Genomic DNA, 13847 nt, shown 5'->3' on the forward strand with positions numbered 1-13847 from the left:
TGAAGAGGGAAGTTGCACCCAGAGCTCAAACAGGAGACTTACAAGTTACCCTCAGAGAGAAAATAAAAGTAACTGGGAATCCCCGTTTCTGAGCATTCTGGTTTCCCATGGCCCCCAGGGCCAGGGCAGAGAGCGCTACCTAGCTAAGACATCCAGAGTGCACGCCCCACAATGAAAGCATCACACATGCGGCCCACGGTTCCTCTAGCATTTGTCCTTCACCATGCAAGCATCAAGAAGTACACGTGTGAGAAGATCTGACTAGCAGGTCAAGCCCCTAGACCCTCCCCAGGGGAGAGAGACTTTGCCCACCAGACTAGCTCACCAGCTCTCTGGCTCCTCCTGGCTCTGTGGCTCTCTGAGCAATTAAGAGCTCCTCTTGGGGCTCAGCCACCAGACCCTTGTTAACACAGGCCTGGAGAGCAGGAAAGCTTCTGGGCTCTTTGTCCTTCCAAGACCAAGAAGGTTCTTCAGGCAAGGATAGACAATGTGCATGGCATTTCAAGGCACGCTTTACTGATTTCTGTTTTATAAATACCTCGGACGCTGGGAGTAGAAACAGGATCTCATGCCAGCCCAGAGCAGCAGGCTTAAAGGGCACTTGGATTCCGTTGCGACAAATGGCCAAGTCTAAGACAAACTCTGCTGCTTAAATGCTGATATGAGAGACTGACTCAGGCTCAGGCCATTGGGCTAAAAATGAACAAGCCAGCTGCAACAGGGGGCCTCCATGGAGGCCAGACCCGGCATCTGCCATCAGCCATGCTCCTTCAGGGCATTTAACAGAGCCACGTCTCCAACTTCTAGGTCACAACCCAAGCAGAAGGACCAGAGGTGCTGGATTCTCGCTGTGAGAAGGGTAGGGGGATCCCCATGCTGTCTGCAGACCAGAAGCTTCCAGTGGCATCTGGAGTTATTCTTTCCTCTAAACATGCTGTGCTGTGCAACTCTGGGCAGATCACTCACCCTCTCTGGGGATTCTGAAGCTTACCCTAGGAGCCCATGTGCTATAATCAAACAACAGATTTTAGAATCAGAGGACCTGGGTTTGAGTTCAGATTCTGCCAAATGACCTTGGGTGACCCTGGGTGAATTACCTAAATTTTACGAAAGTTTGCTTTTTCTTCTATAAAATGAGAGGGAGGAGGTTGCAAACATTACAGGTTACTAAGGGGAAGTAATTAATGAAATTATGTAGGTTAGGAGAAAAGCTTTATGATTATGAAATAGCCACAGATATACTCAAGATAAGGCTTGTAGCATGCCTTGAGCTTTTTAGAGGAAAACTGCCTTATTAAATATTTCAAGATTATAAAAATGTTAGTTTTAAAGCCAGAGCGAGGCACTTTAACTACATGAAGAACTTGGGATTGGTCCCCCCAGCTGTCCTTCACTGAGGACACTGAAATAGCTAGAAAAGAAAACTCAAAAGCTCTCAGACAGAAAGGGTTGATATTATATTTGGAGGTCTCTGCTAAATGCTTGCTTTTCGAAGTAAACAGAAAGAAGTGGGTTCACACCCTCAAATGCTCTGTCTCCTCATCCAGCCAACACAAACACCTCATTGTGGCTCCAGGCCTGTCCTCGTCTTGCCGCCTCCTTGGGAAGCAAGCTTTCTCAGGCTTCTTTAAGGCCCAAGGACAAGTCCCCACCGCCACCCCTCGCCAGCCGGTGGCCTCTTCCTCTGCTTTTCGTCTAAAGCTTACCCATATCAGCCATGCATCTGCTTGGAGTCCACCTCGGGCGACCAGCACCCGACCCCACAGGAGACATCTATGCAATACCGCGTACCGTAAGGCATGAGCGTCTTGGCCCCTAGCTCCCTTTATAGGGGTTCCTCCTGTCCTGGGCTCCCCCCGTGCACACGTGTCTCCCGAGAGACGAGGAACCAGTCATCAAGGAAAATTCTTTCATTAGAAATGATGGAACTCAGGGCACTTGGGTGGCTCAGCGGGTTAAGCCTCTGTTTTCGGCTCAGACCATGATCGCAGGGTCCTGGGATAGAGCCCCATATCAGGCTCTCTGCTCAGCAGGGAGCCTGCTTCTTCCTCTCTCTCTGCCTGCCTCTCTGCCTACTTGTGATCTCTGTCAAATAAATAAATAAAATCTTAAAAAAAAAAAAAAAGAAATGATGGAACTGCTTCTCCATAATTGGAAAAGAGAGTGACCCCGTTTCTCAAAGACCGATCTGCCTGTATAAACTAGAAGCATCCTCATGGATAAAGCAGTGGTTTGTAAGTGAAGAGGACAAAACTGTCCCCCCGCCCCCCAAAAAAGTGTGTTAATACTACAGGGGTGGGGAGGATGTTTCGGAAATCCACACCCCTCTCCTGACATTCCTCTCTGCTCCCCAAGGATGCCAACGGCATGAGCTTCATGCTGAGCTCGACGAGGACTATGAGGAAAGTGCCACACACGGCATCCGTGAAATAATTGGGAAACAGTGCAACTCCAAGCATATTTAAGTATGGAATTCTAAAGTGATAACTACAAATACTAGAGGAATTCAAACAAAGGAAGCAGAAGGAAGGAGCTGGGCTCAGAGAGGTAGGGACCCCCGGGAAGAGATGGGACACAAGAGAAGGTGAGAAGCAGGGTTGGGGCTGCAGACACCTGGCTGGGCTCCCAGGCTGAGCCAAGGGCCCAGGAATGCTGGACAGTCAGTAGACAGGCAGACAGGGCAAGAGGGACGGGTTTGGGAGCAGAGGGAGTGAGTCACTGCGGGATGAAGCTTCAGGGCTTTACTTCCAAGGAGAAGATGGTGCCACACGGAGCTGCACAGGTACACAGAGGGTCTGGGGGCACATGGTAAGAGGTGTGAGAAGCATTTATGTGGCTCTGTGGAACCCGATCCATGGGGCGTTGTCTTTTGCATTTGAGTATCACTGCTAAGACCTCGATGGAACCCAAGTCATTTCTCTTGTTTTTTAAAGATACTTAACACACAGTGTTAGCATGCAAACAGTTTTGTACGACATGCTGACCTATCCAGGAATTTTCATTTTGAGGGTCCATCCCCTTAAAGCCCTAAAAATCATACCATTTCCCACCTTTGCATTTTGCAAACACCCTTTCATAACTAGAAAATTTCATAACTAGCCTCACCTCCCCATAAAAGTAATGATTCATATTCCTTATGTCTCTGTTGGGGATTCTGGTCCATGCCCTTCTAATTCAATCCTCGTGTAAATTCTACACAAGTTTAAATATAATGTGTTGAGCACACAGTGGGGTACTCCATACGTATTTATTGGCCGAGTCTATGGGAAGGCCTAACGCATGACCGTTCGGATCCTTTGAGCAGAATTTTCTCACAAGGAGATTATTACATTAGGCTGAAAGGTGCAGGTCTCAGTGCGTAACAGCCACGCTACCGTGAAGCCAAAAAAAAAAAAAAGAAAAGAAAGAGCTCAATGTGACCTGGACTGTCAGCAGCTTTTGGATATTTTAAAGACCATCTCAGAGTTCAGGCAAATAATGACCCATCTAAATGGAAGTTTTCCCCTTTCCATCACTCAGAGAAGCTACAGTGTGATACCATATTTCTTCTACCGTTTCCCCTGTTTGTTGAAAGCATATCTTAGTAGGTTCAAAGAGCCAGAAACCAATGGACTTCAAACACTGCTCACACAAAAAGAAAGAGAATTCAAAGCCCAGAGAGGCTGTTTTAGGTAGCAGAAGGAAGGAGGCACCCAAAGAAAAGGTAGACAGAAAGCTACCCATTGATTGTTGGCAATCAGCTAAATCCTGAAATACCACTAGAAGACTCACAATTTCGGGTAACTTTCTCCAAAACATTCAATGCAACAAAACTGTCTGTGGTATTTTCCAACACACATGAGCTTAGGACATAATCCAGAAAATATAAATTTGAATACAGTTAATCCTAGGTTAACCTAGATTAAAATGTTGGTGGAACTGTTGTATTTTTTTTTTAAGATTTTATTTATTTATTTGACAGAGAGGGGGAGAGAGAGCACGAGCAGGGGGAGCAGCAGAGGGAAAGAGAAGGAGGGTCCCCGCTGAGCAGGGAGCCTGATGGAGGGCTCAGTCCCAGGACCCTGGAATCACGACCTGAGCCGAAGACAGACATTTAACCGACTAAACCACCCAGGTGCCTTGAAATAGTTGAATCGTAACATAGGTATCCTTTCTGGCATTTAAGGAAGATAGAAAAAGCCCTCCTCAAATATCTATGGTGTCTGAATCAAGTCTGTGTAAATCGGTCAGAACAACTGTTGTTCCAGAGATTTCTACTTTACCGAGATGCTTTCTGCGGGTGTGCACTGATGTTGGGGTAGTGGGGCCACTGACAACAGAGTGGAGAATTCACAGGCTCTGGGAACAGACAGAGTCCCCATGGTGTCCCGCATGGTGCCTCAGTGGGTTAAGCCCCACAGTGCATGTGAGTTAAATACATAACCTCAGGGGCGCCTGGGTGGCTCAGTGGGCTAAAGCCTCTGCCTTCGGCTCAGGTCATGATCCCAGGGTCCTGGGATCGAGCCCCGCATCTGGCTCTCTGCTCAGTGGGGAGCCTGCTTCCTCCTCTCTGCCTGCCTCTCTGCCTACTTGTGATCTCTACCTGTCAAATGAATAAGTAAAATCTTAAAAAAAAAATAACCTCAGTTATTCCTCAAACATGTCACGAAATGCCATAAAGTTGACAGTAGAGACCAATTACATAAGGTACTGTTTACAAAGTGTGTCCTCAGACATTACATCATTTAGGATTCACAATAGTTCTGTGAATTATTATTAAGGCATGCAAGGAAACTGAAGCCCCTTGGGCGAGGCTGTGGATAAGGCTCTGGGGATACAAAGAGACCAGGCAGTCATCCATCTCAGAAGCCCTTTGCAGAGCTGGACGGATCCCGAGTTCTAGAGCTCCCTCAATGGATGCTCTGAGGCCTCTTCCAACCAGAGGGCCTTAAAAAAAATCTGCATTCCCTTAGAAGATTTTTGGTGACAAAGATAAGACTTCTCTGGCAACATCCGACTTTCTATGTCAAGTCAATAAATAGATCGATGCATGATATTAATGATAGACCTGAGAAAGGGGCTGCGTTTTCCAAATTGGGGGACATGTCCTCACCTATAAGCTATTCGGCATTTCCCCATCATCTTACTATTTAGATGGACTCACTTATATCATCGACAAGAGAGCGTGGCCGCTTTATTTACATGATCCGAATAGAGACGAGCAGCGCAGCCAAGGTTTCTCGATGGAACCCGAGAAGCTCAAGTCCACAGTGGGAACACAGTTGGCGCCACATAGGGAGCTAGCAGGGAGCAGCGGGAAGCTCGCAGGCATTAATGGACAGTGGCCTTGGGGCCAAGCATGGGCTGATGGCAGGGGAGAGGGCATGCAGGCCCCACGAAGGGCCGGACAGCCCAGGACCAGCAAAGAGAGGGCTCCATAAATGCTTGCTGAACACACGAAAGCCTCCAGTTAGGTCACATGCTCCTAGGAATACTGTCCATCCTAGGACTACTCCATCAATTTGGAGAGAGTATAGTGTCGCAATCAGATACCTGAGGAGGTTCACAGGATGAAGTACGACGCGTGCGGAAATTTACGAAAACAGTCGTTCCACAGCTAGTGAACAAAAGGGTGGAGACAGCATGCACAAAGTGCTGCCCATAATATAAAAGAGAAAGATCTGCGTGCCACAGTCGGTTGAGCACCCGACTCTTGATTTGAGCCCAAGTCATGATCTCAGGGTCACGAGACTGAGCCCCGCGTCGGGCTCCACGCTGGGTGTGGAGACTGCTTGGGATTCTCTCTTTCCTTCTCCCCCTGCCCCTCCCTCCCTGCTCATAGTCTCTCTCTCAATAATAGAAATAATAATAATACAACCTTTAAAAAAAGAAAAAAAGCATTTCTGACACTTTAAAACAATCAGAAATTTGGGGTCACCTGGGTGGCTCAGTTGGTTAAGCGTCTGCCTTCAGCTCAGGTCATGATCTCAGGGTCCTGGGATCAAGCCCCACATTGGGCTCCTTGCTCAGAGGGGAGCCTGCTTCTCCCTCTCCTGCTTCCCCCTGCTTGTACTCTCCCTCTCTCTCAAATAAATAACATCTTTTTTAAAAGATTAAAAATTAAAAAAAATACAACAATTGAAATTTGGACTATCTGTTCATCAGATAGATGATAGATGCATCAAATAGTTGATAGTAAAGAATCACTGTTACTTTTTAAAAGTGTGATGATATTAATATAATCACATTTAATAAAGGGGTCCTTTTTAATTAACCCCCCCCAAAGGGGGTTCACTATATGATTCTATTTGTGTCTCTTTCAGATTCCCATAACAAAAGCTGACGAATGAATGCACACGTGATTACTTAGCTACAGTACAAACAGTCTCCCATGGTCACTGAGGTTCAAGTGCACGCCCAGTGATGGTCAAGACTCCATTGTCCTTGGGATGATGACAGTAAATAACAGTCACACATGGCAGTCGCAGGCTGCTCCCATGACAGCATGCAGGTCAAGCAAATCTCAATAGAAAGTGAACTACAGGGGCGCCTGGGTGGCTCAGTGGGTTGGGCCGCTGCCTTCGGCTCAGGTCATGATCTCAGGGTCCTGGGATCGAGTCCCGCATCGGGCTCTCTGCTCAGCAGGGAGCCTGCTTCCTCCTCTCTCTCTGCCTGCCTCTCTGCCTACTTGTGATCTCTCTGTCAAATGAATAAATAAAATCTTAAAAAAAAAAAAAAAAAAGTTTGTTAGAAAGTGAACTACAAATCTAACTCCAGAATTAAACAAGCAAAAAGAACCAAGGAAATTACTTTTGGAGGGCTCCCCTTCTATTGGTGTAGACACAGTGCAAGCTGCATGTACAAACAGCCCTTATTCAGGCAGCACACAAATGATGCAAACTAACTTCAAGTCCATTTCAAGTCCATTTCCAAAGTGCTCAGCACACGGCAAGGAGCTGCACGTGATAGAGATCCGTCTAGAAACTTCAGTCTGCTCCAGAGAGCTTGGGGCTCCTACACTGTTTGTTTGCTTAAAGATTTTATTTTTTTATTTGACAGAGAGAGAGAGTACTAGTAGGCAGAGAGGCAGGCAGAGAGAGGGAGAAGCAGGCTCCCCGCTGAGCAGGGAGCCCAATGGGGGCTCAATCCCAGGACCCTGAGATCATGACCCGAGCCGAAGGCAGAGGCTTACCTGTCTGAGTCACCCGGGTGTCCCTATGTTGGGGTTTTTTTAAGCTGAGGTGCTAGATGGCCCCCTCTGGGTGGGGGGAACCCAGTCCCGCCAGATCCCCTGAGGGCTTTTTATGCAATTCTTTTTTTTTTTTTTTTAAAGATTTTATTTATTTACTTGAGAGAGAGACAGTGAGAGAGAGCATGAGCGAGGAGAAGGTCAGAGAGAGAAGCAGACTCCCCATGGAGCTGGGAGTCCGATGTGGGACTCGATCCCGGGACTCCGGGATCATGACCTGAGCCGAAGGCAGTCGTCCAACCAACTGAGCCACCCAGGCGTCCCTTTTTATGCAATTATTTAAATTTAAACTGAGTTATTTCTATTCGATTATTATTTATCACATTATTTTTTTAAATGTACAAACATCAAACTTGGCATAAACTTCTTTCCGTGCTTTCACAATGGTGGGGACCAAGACAAAGGTACAAATAATATTATTCAAACAGTAAAGGTGAGATTAACTACATTAATATAATGAGGCTGATGCCATTTTTTTAAAAGGCTTTTTAGGTTTCGTTATTTTTAAGTGATCCCTACACCCCATGTGGGGCTCAAATTCACGACTCCAAGAGCGAGAAGCACAAGCTCTTCTGACTGAGCCAACCAGGGGGCCCTGATGCCACTTTTCAGACCTGAAATCCCGCGACCACAGCACTGTGCTCCTGTCCTGTCCTGGGCGGGTCCTGCCGCTGGGCACCGGGCATAGGGGAACAGCTGTGATCCCGGGTCCCCTCCTGTCTGCTGGGAGTGTTGCCGTGGCCTCCGCTGGCACAGGACTCTGTGCTATCCCTTGGCTGCCCCGGATTCAGCGACTCCTCCTCCCCACGCTAAGTCCTTCTGTTCTCTTCTCTGTAGCAGGTGACCTGGTTCCAACTCACAAGAAATTCCCACACACGGAGGCCGTGTGGCTGGACCCAGCCATAATGAGGTTATCCCAATCATCTGGGACAGACTTTTGGAATATTCCCAATTAGTGTTAACATGAAACTGAAAAGTCCGAATGTTCTTAATGTAAGGAGAACCCAAGGGATCTCAGGGAAATATCCTTGACTTGGGATGGAAATGGTGCGGTAGATCAGAGCAAAGAATGCCATGGGGACACGGAAGAGAAGTCACAATCCATCTCAGAAACAACAGGAGCCACCACCTGACACAGTAAATTAAGAATTTAATAAGTTTAAGAATATGCTTCAAAAGACCAGTGTATAAATACACTGGAGGGTCTCAATTCCAATGAGTGGTGGGGGGTCTGGTCCCAGCCACCTGCTCTCCTTGTTCTTAAGAACCCTAATGTGGCACCTTAGACATGAACCAATCAAGACCCCACAGTGCATTGGCTCAAGTCACCCTAAGGCGCTACAAATGCAGATCAAGATCAACACGGAGTAGTCCACACTGCCTGAAACACTGGGCACAAACCCACACCAAACCATGACGAAACTAGTCCTGTTGGGCTGCCTGAATGGCCTGGTGTCCCAGCAAGGGGGCAGCCAGCACTGCTTAAGAAAACCAAAAAAGTAGAAACCTCCTTGAACAGAACCCTCTTCTTCAGCATCCTGGCCCCCCCAACCCAATGCCATGATTCCATCTCCACCAGCTCAACCTTTTGAACGGTCTAAATCTGTTTTGTTTAATAAAAGGTGGTTCTTTATCCTGGGACACGAACCTTCCCATATTTTTGGTGTTAAAATTTCTTTTAAGGAGCGCCTGGGTGGCTCAGTGGGTTAAAGCCTCTGCCTTCAGCTCAGGTCATGATCCCAAGGTCCTGGGATCGAGCGCCGGCGTCTGGCTCTCTGCTCAGTGGGGAGCCTGCTTCCTTCTCTCTCTCTGCCTGCCTCTCTGCCTACTTGTGATCTCTATCAAATAAATAAATAAAATCTTTAAAAATAAAATAAAATTTCTTTTAACAACAGGGGCAGCTGGCTGGCTCAGTCAGTGGAGCGTGTGACTCTTGATCTCGAGGTCATGAGTTCAAGCTCCACGTTGGGCGCAGGGCTTACTTAAAAATAAACAAACAAGGGGCCCCTGGGTGGCTCAGTCGGTTAAACACCTGACTTGATTGCAGCTCAGGTCATGATCTCAGGGTCGTGAGATCCAGCCACGTGCTGGGCTCCTCTGCTGGTCCCTCTCTCTCTGTTCCTCCTATTCTCTCTCTCTCTAAAATAAATAAAATCTTATAAAAACAAACAAACAAATAAATAAAAAGATGGCAACATGGAGATGACAAGGCTTTTTTATTTCTATCTCTGAAAAGATGAAAATTTGGCAATCCTATGTTGGACTTCCTGCTTTGTTTTTTATGCTCTGACATGACTAAGGGAACAGTATACGAATACATGTTTGGACCGATAGTGCACAAATGGGGTGATTTTCAAAACTTCTCTTTTACCCCCTGGGAGACTAGAGAAGGCATAACTGATAAGGCCACCTCCCTCTCCTATCACAAAGCACAGTATCTATGGTACAAATGGTTGATCTTGTGGACGCCCAGCACAGAGCAAAGACCAGAAAGCAATGACTCGAAATTAGACTGGCTGACGAAGACCTTGGCTGTTCAGTTCAATTTCAAGGTGATTTTAAATTAGGCTCGGAGGTAAATGAAAGCACTATGAGGATTAAGGCACATTTGAAGAAAAGAGGGAAACAGAACAACAGGCAAGATCTGGGAGCCATAGAAGACCACAAGACCATGCTTAATTCCGTGCAGTTATGGAACACACAAGTGCAGCCATAGAAAATTCACATATGAAGAACCCGGAACTCTCTTCTTCAAGTCACCATTGGAGAAAGCTTGGCCAGGCCCTATCAGGTTCAGACCTTGGAAATGGTAAAGTGGTTTAGAGAATCTGGGAAACATTCCTATGTACAACCAAAATGACATTCCCAAATGTTGGTTTAGGAAGGATACTCTCCCCCAAGGCACAGGTGGGAGAGCTCATTTTTCCTAGAGAAAAAGGTTGGGCACTGAACAAAGCTACCCCAATGGGAAGGCCAGGCCGGCGGTGAGGGGGCTTCCTTCCTGGTGCTCCAGGACCAGAAACAACAGAGCCAGCGCTGCGGTGAGGAGCCAGGGTTGGATGTGACAGAGGTGCTGAAATGTGTATCAGAAAGGCCAGGAGCCTTCTCTGGAGACCAGAGAAAACACAGCAAGCTTTCCCGGAAATTCCAGCACATTCTAAGCAGAGGGCAAGGGGCAGGGCCCAAGGCCCACTGCTCCTCACTCTCCAATGCTTCCACTCTCCCTCCCCAGGATGACCTTTAAGGGAAGCACTCCACCTCACCTGGCCTCCTCTTAGGCTTAGAGCGACGGGATGTAGAGAAGAAACACAGTTTGCCCCTAAATATCCACAAGATGCTTTAGGATCTCCACGCGAGGCTGCTGCCTGAGTTAAGACTGGCTCTTAGCATCCTTAGAAACGGAAAGGAGACATCTAAAATAGTCCACCTTCATAAAAAATGACAACGGAGAGCTCTCTTTCCATACTGCCAAGAAATACTAAGTGGAAAAAAAAAAAGCAAGCTTCCAAATAGCATGTATAGTGTGCTACCACGAAGGGGATAATGGTGATGAACTTGCTAAAGGAAGCGTGGAACACCCCTGGAGGATGAAGAAATCAGTAGCCCTGGTCGCCTCTTAAGGAACAGAAGTAGGCAGCAGGATTCAGGGCTGGACCGAGATGTGTTTACTGGCTCGCCTTTGGTGCCTTTTGACTATTTTCGCTCATTGTACAAGTGCATTACTCATTTTTAAAAATTCGAATGAAAAACATTAAAAAATGTGTTCAATGTAAAGGAAAAACAAAACAGTCCTTATGCAGAAACAGAACACACAGCTGGTTTCCGGGCACACACCAGATGCTCCGTTTGTTGAACTTAATGAACCTCTGCTTAAAAGCCACAAAAGAAAAATCAGAAACATGGCAAATCCAAGGGTATCGATGTTCTAGTTCTCTAGTAAGCTCCTTACCTGTTTGCTACTTCACAATCTCACAAGATTGGGCAAGGGGGCCTTGCAACGGAGTCTAGTGCCCAAGCTTCACGGATAACAAACAGGTCTGACCGTCGGGCCACACCAGCCATTTTATAAAATGAAAACGTTTAATCCAAAAAACATGATGCCCTGGAACCAAGACAACAAAAATAAATATGCAGATATGAAAAACGATCCTGGCGCACCTGGGTGGCTCAGTGGATTGAGGCCTCTGCCTTCGGCTCTGGTCATGATCCTAGGGTCCTGGGATCGAGCCCCACATTGGGCTCTCTGCTCAGTGGGGAGCCTGCTTCCCCTCTCTCTGTCTCTGCCTGCCTCTCTGCTTACTTGTGATCTCTGTTAAATAAATAAATAAATAAAATCTTTAAAAAAATTAAATTAAAGAAAAAGAAAAACGGTCCTGTGGGGAGATGATGTCAGCACGCACATAGTATCAACACAAACACAGCAGCACAGGGGTTAAAAGTGTCCACGCACGGCCAACGAGGTTGGAACGTAGAAAGCTGCTATACGAAATTCTCAAGCCAGACCACATCCAGAGGCAGACCGAGCCCCTAGGGCTCTGTTCCTGGGGACAGTTTAGTCCAAAAGGGAGCAGGAAGGCTTCCACACCTCATGGTCGAGTCAGCCACATGCTCAAATTAGTCAAGGAGTACCCCAAACCCACATTGCAATAAACACCAGGCTACTGTTAGCAGGAGATCTAGCCGAAATTCTGCCACGTGAAATTCTATTACTTTGGAAGTCTTCCGGCCAGGGTTTCTCAAATAACCAGGATTTAAGAAAAGAAAGGAAAAAAAAAAAAAAGGCAGACTCTACCTCTGTCTTCCATAGAACCAAAGAAATTATCTTGTGTTCTGGGCACAGGGGAACCACTAGACTCTTTGCAGGCTTTGCTGGAGATGACCAGGAGAAAGATTTACACGGAAGAATGAAGGAATAACAGCAAACGAGCAGCCTTTCCCTAAGATGTTATGGAAAAGAAAATGAGATGGAGAGAAAGGGGCCCATATTAACGCACAAAGAACCTAAAACAATTATTCTAAGATGGCTGAGCTCTATAGAATGCGGGAAACAAAATCCCAAAACTCGAATCAATTCTTAAGAAGGTGTCAATCCATGACTCTGAACAATCTTTGGTTCATCCTAGAAAACTCATAAAAACCGAGTAGGAAAAACCAAAGGTGACCGAATTCCTGCCGGCAAATACAGGTGACAGGTATCTTCTAATTAAAAGGGAACTGGCTGGCAAACCGAGAGAAGGTGTTTATCCAAACTGTGAAGACGATAAAGGAAACGAAGCTGGAAGGAAGAAAGAAGAGAAAGGGAACTTTTCCAACTACAGAGAAAGGAAAAGCTGTTCCATTGTACTTGCCATCTCGTTCATTTCAAGCTCAAGAGGAGAACAGGAAAACCGGTGAAGAAGCTACATTACCAGCAGAAATCAGTCACACACTTGTGTTCCTGCCAAGAACACCACGCTGCCGGCACTCCCCCTGCTCGAATGACTAAGTAACTTGCTTAAATGCATTTGACACACGATCCTTGAACTTCCGAAAAGCACTTAATACAGTGGCTCATGAAATCTTAATCTAAAAATGTTTATCCATTTATAATCAAGCTGCATCACACGGACAAATGGACAAGAGAGCCAAACAGAGGGAACTGAGAATTTGGAAGGATGCTGGGAAGACTGGTATTATCATGGACTTTATCACTTTGAAGGATTTCTTTCCCTCTTTTTAAAGAGAATAAAAGAGATTTGTCGTCTCAAAGTAGCGTGATGACAAGGAGAGGACAACAGAGAGAAGGGATGGCATGATTCAACAGAAGAAACCTTTTTTTTTTTAAATGCAGTGTGACTTAGAAAACCCCACAGATGTTTAGGCGACACTGAAATCTGGAATATGTTTAATGAACTGGGGGCAGGAGACAGGAAAAAAAAATTAGTTCCCGATAGAAAATACTGCATGGTAGATATGGGGGGGGGGGGCATAAAAAGGCAACAGAACATCGTAGTTGGCAAATCAATAGTGGTTACTACGCACAGGGCACTGTTCTAAATGCTTCAGATACAATAACTCATGCAATCCTCAAAACAACCTTCCAATCTCAGTACCATCAACATTCCTGTTTGATAGGCGAGGAAACAGAGGCAATGGAGAGATTAACTAACCTGCCCAAGGTTACAGCTTATAAGAAGTAAGGCTAGGTTTCCAATCTGGGCACTCGCCCCAAAATCTGTGTTCCGAAACTCTCTGGACTCCCCTAGAATCTAACTACCAAGAGAGCAAGTAAAATACAAGTCATGCCGTGGCTAAATCCAGGGTCAACTAATCATCCCTTAGTCATGGCTCTGCGATGACCAGTCAGCCCTGGGACCCCTGCGTGCCTTAGTTTCCTCACCTGTGCCTTGAAAAGACAGATTAGGTAAGCTCTTAACTAAGGGATCATCAGCTCTAAAACACCCCCAAGTCCATGCTGACCATCCACAGTCTATGATCTGGTCTGCTTCTGTCTAATTCATACTGAAACAAACAGCAAGTTATGTTTACATTCTTTCTTTGCTTCCTGACCTTCAGAAGATTACTGTGTCCTCTCCATTCAGGCAAACGCCAGGGAGTAATGAAAGGGGTACTGTATGGT

The 13847-nt window shown here is 46.3% G+C and overlaps 1 protein-coding gene across 2 annotated transcripts in view; it reads right to left on the reverse strand.

The window, feature by feature from the left end:
• The window catches only part of ABHD2 (abhydrolase domain containing 2, acylglycerol lipase), a 96338-nt gene that overhangs the window by 81136 nt on the left and 1355 nt on the right, over nt 1-13847 (reverse strand). The window lies entirely within an intron of this gene.

This window comes from Mustela lutreola, chromosome 7, assembly GCF_030435805.1.
Source record: "Mustela lutreola isolate mMusLut2 chromosome 7, mMusLut2.pri, whole genome shotgun sequence".
NCBI classification, from domain to species: domain Eukaryota; kingdom Metazoa; phylum Chordata; class Mammalia; order Carnivora; family Mustelidae; genus Mustela; species Mustela lutreola.